An 8,986-nucleotide genomic window follows, 5' to 3' on the forward strand; every position below is an offset into this window, starting at 1 on the left:
AAATACAGCATCCTTTCCTGATAAAAATACTGCAAAGAATAGAAATAGAGGGAAAATTCCTCAACATGATAAATGGTATATATGAAAAGCCCACAGCTAACATCTTATACAATGGTGAAATCTTAAAAGTTTTACCTTTATGATTTGGAACAAGACAAGGATGCCCACTGCCACCACTCTTATTTAACATTGTGTTAGAAGTGCATGCTCAAGCCCTTAGAAACAAGAAAAAAATATAGAAGGCATCCAAATTGGAAAGGAAAAGGTAAAAAATTTCACTATTTGCAGATGATATGATCCTATATCTCGAAAGCTCTGAAAAATCTACATCAAAGCTTCCAGAGCTTATAAATTAGTTCAGTAAAGTCTCAGGGTATAAGATCAAAAACACAAAAATCAATAGCATTTCTGTACACCAATAATAGCAATCTGAAGAGGAAAGCAAAAAAAAAATCACATTTACAATAGCAATTAAAAGAATCAAATACATGGGATTAAATTAAAAGATGTAAATGAATTATACACAGAAAACTACACAACACTGTTAAAGGGAATCAAAGAAGACTTACATGAATGGAGGAATATTCCCTGTTCATGGATAGGAAGACTAAGCATCATTACGATGTCTATCCTACCCAAACTGATCTAGAGATTTAATGAAAGCCCAATAAAAATCAACACAGCATTTTTTACTGAATTGGAAAAATTAACTATGAAATTTATTTGGAATGGCAAGAGGCCCCAAATAGCCAAAGACATTGGAAAAGAAAAATGAAACTGGAGGGATCACGCTACCTTACTTTAAATCATACTACAAAGTTACAGTGGACAAAACTGCATGGTATTGGCACAGGAATAGACACATCGACCAATGGAACTGAATTGAGAGTTCTGATATAGATCCTCGTGTATACAGTCATTTGATAGTCAACAAGTCCACCAAGCCCACTCGACTGGGAGAGAATGGCCTCTTCAACAAATGGTGCTGGGAGAACTGGATATCCTTATCCAGAAGAATGAGAGAGGAACACCTTCTCACTCCCTATACAAAAATCAACTCAAGATTGAACAAAGATCTAAATATAAGAGATAAGACTGTAAAGACCTTGGGAGATAATGTAGGGAAGTATCTACAGAACCTTGTAATAGGAAATGGTTTCATGAACTTCACACTCAAAGCATAAGCAGTGAAAGAAAAATAGATAAATGGGACCTCCTCAAAATGAAAACTTTTGCACCTCAAAGGTGTTTGTCAAGAAATTGAAAAGACAGCCCACCCAATGGGAGAAAATGTTTGGTGACCATATATCTGGTAGGAGCCTAATGCCCAACATATATAAAGAAATCCTATATCTTTAAAATAAAAAGATAAACAATCAATTTTTTAAAAAATGGCAAGTGATTTGAACAGACACTTCTCCAAAGAAAAAATACAAATGGCTAAAAAGCACATGAAAATCAGGAGATCATCAGAGAGGTAAAGCTTACGCATGCCTCAGCAGGGTACCAGAGACAACCAAAGTAGATAGAAACCCAGGTACTGGTTCTCCTAAAGGCTACAGAGACCCACAGGTTTTATGGTCATGACAGATGACTCTGGAGTTCAGTGCCATGTCAGTTGGCCCTACTTTGGAGTTTGTGTTCCTGAGTGTGATGGAGTTGGACTCAGATATGACCTTTCTACACATGCCTCTTCTGTTACTTTTACCAGACCTGTGGTTGGAGTTGGGGTTGGTGTATACTCAGGAGACCTGAATCTCTGGACTGTCCATGTGACAGCCAGGCCCTGAGCCTCTGCAGACTTGCAACTGCTACCCTCTGGTTTATTGGATTTACCCTGGCCAGCTAACAGGGAGGTGAAGAAGGTCAACCACCACACCAGGGAGCCAAGAGTACCTAAAACTGCAAACAGGAGAATTGCATTCATCATCCATGTGGAATATAAGCCCCATCTTGATGTAGAGAGGGACTGGATATAACCATCCCAGGGTCCACAGGATGGAGGAATAGAGTATGGATTAGAGTGGACTTACTGGGGTTCTGCTGGGGAACTGTTGTGATTAGTAATGGAAGAAATTGTAGTATTGATGTGGAGAAAGTGGCTACGGCAGCTACTGATGGTAGGGAGAGGGAAGAATAGATACGATGTGGAGGCATTTTCAGGATTTGGAGTTGTCTTGAGTGGTGCTGCAGGGACAGATGTTGGGCATTGTGTGTCCTGCCATAGCCCACTGGGTGGACTGGGGGAGAGTGTAGACTGCAATGTAGACCACTGTCCATGTGGTGTAACAGTGCCCCCAAAATGTATTCACCAGTTGCAGTGAATGTGCCACGATGATGGAAGAAGTTGTTGATGTGGGAGGAGCGGTGAGGGGGGTGGGGGGTATATGGGGACCTCATATTTTTTTAATGTAACATTTAAAAGAAAATAAAGATGAAAAAATGAAAAAGAAAGATCCTCAACAGCACTAACTTTTAGGGTAATGCAAATCAAAACTACAATGAAATATCATCTTCGATCCATTAGACTGACAGCCATTAAAAAGAGAGGACTACAAGAGTTGGAGGAGATGTGGAGGAATGGTATCCCTCACCCATTATTCACTATTGTCAAAGTTTGGAAACAACCCAAATATCCGTTAATAGATGAATGGATAAACAAAATGTGGGATATACATACAATAGAATATTACTCAGCCATAAGAAGGAATACGGTACTAACACACAGTATAACATGGATGAATCTTGAGGACCTTATGTTGAGTGAAGCAAGCCAGGCAGAGAAGGACAAATATTACATGATTTCACTGATATGAATTAAGCAAATTGAGCAGACTTAGAGAGCTAGAGTCTTGAAAATAGGTTTACAAGAAATAGAAAGGGAGAAGAAGGTTGTGAGCCAACATCCATACGGGTGAAATATATGATAAGATGGATGTGAGTGCAGTGAAGGGATATGACAGGGGTGTAGTGATACTATTAGGTTAGGTGGTGCAAGTTTGACAGTGGTTAGGGTGCGGACTATGGATGTGTTCGATGGTCCATGGAATTGGGGCAGAGTTGGAGGAGGCAGCAGGTGAGCACTGGGGATTGGCAAGTATGTGGTTGAAACTACAATGTTGGGAAATCTCATTTGGCAATATGACAAGGAGAGGTTACTGGTTTAGGGTGTTGGATGGGTGGGCATTTGGGACAGGGCACATCTGGGACAGTCTTCTAGAGAATGTGTGTGTGATCATTTTCTCATAGTGTGTTTTAAGAGTGGGTGGATACCCACATAATGAGAGGGAAGGAGTTGGAGTCCCACCCTACAGAGGCCCAATATGTTCTCAGACAGAGGGGTTGGTGTCTCTCAAGGGCATGGGCAGTTCCTAATAGGGGAGGACAGACCAGTGTTTCAAGCCCTCAGTGTTGTTGCAAGTAACTATGAATCTTGTCCTTTAAGAAGTGAAGCCTAGTGGTCACCATTGGCACCAAGGGGAGGGTACAGAGAAATAGAGTAGATGGAAGAGGGGGTATTTTGGGGGCAATGGAAGTGTTCTGCATAATCTTGCAAAGATGGATACAGGTCATTTTGAATTTCATCAAAAATTTATAAAAGTGTATCATCTAGAGGGTAGACCATAATGTAAACCATTGACCATGGTTACTGGCTATGTTTCAATATTTGTACATCAGTTGTAGCAAATGTACCATCCACTATATTCACCAAATGCAATGAATGTCTCATGATGATGGAGGAGATTGTTGTTATGGGGGGAGGAGTGGGGTGAGGGGGGTGGGGGGGTATATGGGGACCCCATATTTTTTTAATGTAATATTTTTAAAAAGTAAAGACAAAAATAAAAAATAAAAATAAATTAAAAATTTTAAAAATGTACCAGCCACATGCCAAAAGTTTATTGATACAGGAAGGGGGGAAAGGGAAAGGATGTTGGGTGTATGGGAGTCCCATGTGTTCTGTATGTGTCTTTACTGTGACTGAAAAATTCTTTGAAGACAAACTGAAAAAAAGTAAGACACTAGGGAAGAAATGGAAGAAAATGATAACAGATATTACAGTGATGAAAGGCAAAATGTCAAAAAATTTTAAAGTATTTTTCATGTTTTTAATATCCCAATTTTAAAAATTATTTTAGTTTTAGTTTTTCTAAATTATTGTGTATTTTATTTCTTATGTTTAAACCTAACATTATTATTTCATTTTCCTGTTAATTGTATTTGGCAATATTCTTGGCTTGATTTTTGAAGAAGTTTTGGACCACAGAAGGGTTACAACTGTGGCAGGGGCGGATCATTGGTATGGGGTGTCAGTGATGGGGGATACCTGGGAGGAAGTTCACCTAGGCACACATATAAGGCACATACATGTGTTCAAATATTCATGGGGCATTGTCACTTTGGGTGGAGATTCACACAATAACCAAAAGAATGTTGAATTCCCATCCTGGGGAGCTCGGCCACATTCTCTAATGAAACAGCAACTATCCCCCAAGTGCAGGGAAATGACTAATGAAGGAGGGTCCATTGATGGGCCCTTGATAATGATGATTATGCTTATGAGCCTTTTCTCTTGAAATTGCAACCTAGCCTAGTGCTGTAGGGTGCCTAAGAGTTGCCTCATGAGAGCCTCCATGTTGCTCAAATGTGGCCTCTTTCTAAGCCAAACACAGCATATTTGTACATTACCTTCCCCCCAGTGTGTGACATGACTCCTGGGGATGAGCCTCTCTGGCACTGAAGGATTACTACCAAGCACCAGCTAGCAATGCAACTGGACAAAGACCTTGAAAAAAAGGGGGAATAGATAAAGAAAAATTAGTTAACATGGCTAAGAGACTTCAAAGTGAGTCGGGAGGTCATCCCAGAGGTAATGCTCATGCACGTCTCCGCAGGATCTCATAGACTGCCAAAGTAGATACTACTGCAAACAGTGAGGCTGCTGAGGGTTATGGAGACACCCAGGTCCTATGTTCATGGCAGATAGCCCTGGAGTTTGTTGTCTTGCCAGTGGGCCCTACTTTGGAATTTGTGTTCCTGAGTGTGACATAGTTGTACCGAGTTGTGACTTCTCTACACATGTGTCTTCTGTCCTAAAAACTTGCACCTATATTTGGTGCTTGAGTTGGTATGTGTACATCCAAGAGACTTAAATCTTTGGGCTCTCCATGTGCCAGCTGGGCCCTGGGCCTAAGCATAGTTGCAACACCTATTCTTCTGTTCATTGGCCTCACCCAGGACATCTAACAAGGAGGTAAGGATGGACAACCACCATACCAAGGAACCAAGAGAGTCTACAACTGCAAGCAAGAGAGTCCCATCCATCAGCCATAGGAGATCAAGGCTCCCTCTCAATTAGAGGTGGAGTGGGCATCATCATCCCAGAATCCTCAGGGTTGGGGAACAAAACATGTATTGGAGTGGACTTACTAGTACCCTACTATAGACTTATTGTGGTTCTAGCAATAGAAGGAATTATATCATTTATGTGGAGACAGTGGACACTGGAGGTGCTGAAGGCAGGGAGAGGGAAGAAGAGGTATAATATGGGGGCATTTTCTAGACTTTGAATTGTTCTGAATGACATTGCAATAACAGGTACAGGCCTTTTTGTATCCTGCTATAGAATTGAGTGGGAGAGAGTGTAAACTACAATGTAAACTATAATTCATGCTTAGTGGCAATGGTCCAAATGTGTTCATCAATTGCAGCCAATGTACCACAATAATGAAAGAAGTTGTTAATGTGAGGACCAGTGGGAGGTGTTGAGAGTGGGGCATATGGGAATCCCTTATTTTTTTCTGTGTAACATTCTGTGTAATCTAAGTATCTTATTTAAAAATAGACTTATATTATTAAAATATTCTAATGAACAAAAAATAAAGCATATTTCTTAGCTACAGTGGTAAAAACAGCATGGTACTGGCATAGACAGACAGACGACCAATGGACCCAAATCAAGAACTCAAAAATTGACCTTCACATTTACAGCCAAGTGATTTTTGACAAGGCTGTTAAGCCCACCCAGCTAGGCCAGAAGAGTATATTCAACAAATGTTTCTGGGAAAAGTGGATATCCATACACAGAAGAAAGAAAGACGACCACTATCTCACACCTTATACAAAAATTAAGTCAAAGTGGATCAAGGGCCTAAATATATATATACATGAACAAAACAACCATAAAACTTCTAGAAGAAAATGTAGGAAAACATCTTCAAGATCTTGTGGTAGGCAGTAGTTTCTTAAACCTTACACCCAAAGCATGTGCAAGAAAAGATAAAATAGATAAATGGGACCTCCTCAAAATTCAATACTTTTACACTTCAAAGGACTTTGTCAATAGGGTTAAAAGACTGCCTTCTCAATGGGAGAAAATATTTGGTAATCACATATCTGATAAGGGTTTAATATCCATGATCTATAAGCAGATCATAGAACTCAACAATAAAAAGGCAAACTTTCCAGTTAAGAAATGGGCCAAAGACTTGAAAATACATCTGTCCAAAGAAGAAATACAAATGGCAAAGAAACATGAAAAAATGTTCAACATCATTAGAGATTAGGGAAATGCAAATCAAAACTACAATGAGATATCATTTCATACCTATTAGACTGGCTGCTATTAAAAAGTCAGAAAACTAAATGTTGGAGAGGATGTAGAGAGATAGGAATACTTATTCACTGTTGGTGGGAATGAATGTAGAATGGTACAGCCACTGTGAAGAACTGTTTGGCAGCTCTTATATTGAGTTGAATATAAACTTGCCATAGGACCCACCAATTTAATTGCTAGGTATATACCCAGAAGAACTGAGAGCAATGACACGAATTGACATGTGAACACAGATGTTCATAGCAGCATTATTCACAATAGTGAAAAGTTGGAATCAACCCAGGTATCCATCAACGGATGAGTGGATAAACAAATTGTGGAGTATACAAATGATGGAATATTATGCAGCACTAAGATTAAATGAAGTAATGAAACATATGACAACATGTATGAACTTGGAGGACATTATGTTGACTGAAGCAAGCCAGACACAAAAGGACAAATAGTGTATGATTGTTCTATTATGAACTAAATATATTATGTAAAGTATTAGTATGGATAAAATTGAATATATAAGACCCTTTTTCTTTGAAATTGAACTATTGTAGGTTAATACTACAAAATGTTAATATCGAGAAAAAAAATCATTTTACTAAGTGTAGGAGACCAGACGCAGAATACTACATATTGTATGATTCCATTTATATAAAATATAGATATAAATCAATTTATAAAGATGAAATTACATTAGTAGCTTTGTCGGGCTGGGGAAGGAATGCTAAGCATCATAGAGTCTTTCTTTTTGGAATAATGAAATTGTTCTAAAATCTTTAAGACAATGATTATACCAAAAGCCATTGATTATACACTTGGGATAGATCATATGATATGTAAATCTGTCTCAATGAAACTGCTCAATAAACAAATAAATAATTGTGCAAGAATAGTTAGATTTATTTGTTATTTTTTAAATTATCATTATTATTTCATTTTCCTATTAATTTTATTTGGTTATTTTGTTGGCTTCATTTTTGAAGAAATTTTGGATCACAGAAGTGCTACAACTGTGGCAGGGGAGGATCATTGGTGCAGGATGTCAATGATGGGGGATTGTTTTGCTAAGGAAGAGGTAGAAACTCTAAATGCTATCTAAAAGCAGCTTTATTCAATTAAATGAGTTTCAGGTTATATCAAATGATTATAATAATTGAGTAATCATAGTAGAAAATAATTAATTAGAAATATAGGAAAGAATGAAAGTATGTACAACCACTCACCAAATTGGGGGAAAACACAAACTCTGATTTACCACAAGGCCAGAAAGTCCCTTGGCAGCCGATCAGAGTCCCAACTGGAAAAATGGTCCCAGGTAGAGCATCCCCACCAGGGTGAGACTTCAACTGGCAACCAAAAGGGGCTCCATTTTTATAAGAGACCGAATCTATGATCTCAGGGTGGTCATGCAACTCATGATTTGTCATTTCCCCTTGGAAAAACAATGCCCATCTCCAGGAGAATGGACAGTTCCCCCAAGGAGGGACATTGTGCCCCAAAGTACTCTATTCTATACATGGATCAGTAACTGAAAACTATAGGAACACATACTTCCAATGTTCAATATTCATCATCTTAGACAGTTGCCATGATTCCTTGGCAAAAACAGACATTACAGAGCAGAGACTCATGTCGAGGCATCCTTGTGTTTGTATTCAGCAAAGAATTGTTACACATAAATCATTCATAGGAACCAGATCTCTGGTCACTTATTAACTCAAAGCTACATTTTACTGTGAATGTACCATTTTTAACCCATTGTAGATAATATTCTATTACATATCATTCGGTCCCAAGAATTGAAAACATAACAGTAAAAAGTATAGAAACCACAGACATGTTTTCTAATACGTCATAATAGAAAAAAGGTTTATAAAGCATCATTACATAACTACAGATGCCCAAATCACTCAATTATTCATAATCATATCCATATTGTACTATTCTAATTCCAATAGCAGTAATCCTGCATACACAACAAGAGTAGCAACATTCTACTAAACGGCATCCTGTTATTAATAGGCAGAGGCTGGCAGCAATTTCCAAAATAGCCTGTTTCCAGTGTCAGGAAAGTGATGAGTGCCAATCAGATAAGGGGTCAGTAGCTGGATCATTAGTATGATTAGTTTGGTGGACTATATGTTGTAAGGTCTGAATAACGTTCTTTGAATGATCAGGGATATAAACAGAACACTGAATATTTATTTTTTTAAGATTTATTTTATTATTTCTCTCCCCTTCCAACACTCCCTCCCCATTGTTTGCTCTCTGTGTCCATTTGCTGTGTGTTCTTCTGTGTTTGCTTGCATTCTCGGCAGCACTGGGAATTTGTGTCTCTTTTTGTTGCATCATCTTGCTGTGTCAGCTCTCCATGTG

General features: G+C 38.5%; 1 long non-coding RNA gene across 1 annotated transcript in view; it reads right to left on the reverse strand.

The window, feature by feature from the left end:
- LOC131277191 (uncharacterized) overlaps positions 1 to 7,919 on the reverse strand; it is a 74,776-nt gene extending 66,857 nt beyond the window's left edge. Inside the window, exon 1 of the long non-coding RNA XR_009184359.1 lies at positions 7,834 to 7,919. This is a non-coding gene — a long non-coding RNA (uncharacterized lncRNA). The remainder of the gene's footprint in view (positions 1 to 7,833) is intronic.
- Between the last annotated feature and the right edge of the window lie 1,067 nt (positions 7,920 to 8,986).

This window comes from Dasypus novemcinctus, chromosome X, assembly GCF_030445035.2.
Source record: "Dasypus novemcinctus isolate mDasNov1 chromosome X, mDasNov1.1.hap2, whole genome shotgun sequence".
NCBI lineage: Eukaryota > Metazoa > Chordata > Mammalia > Cingulata > Dasypodidae > Dasypus > Dasypus novemcinctus.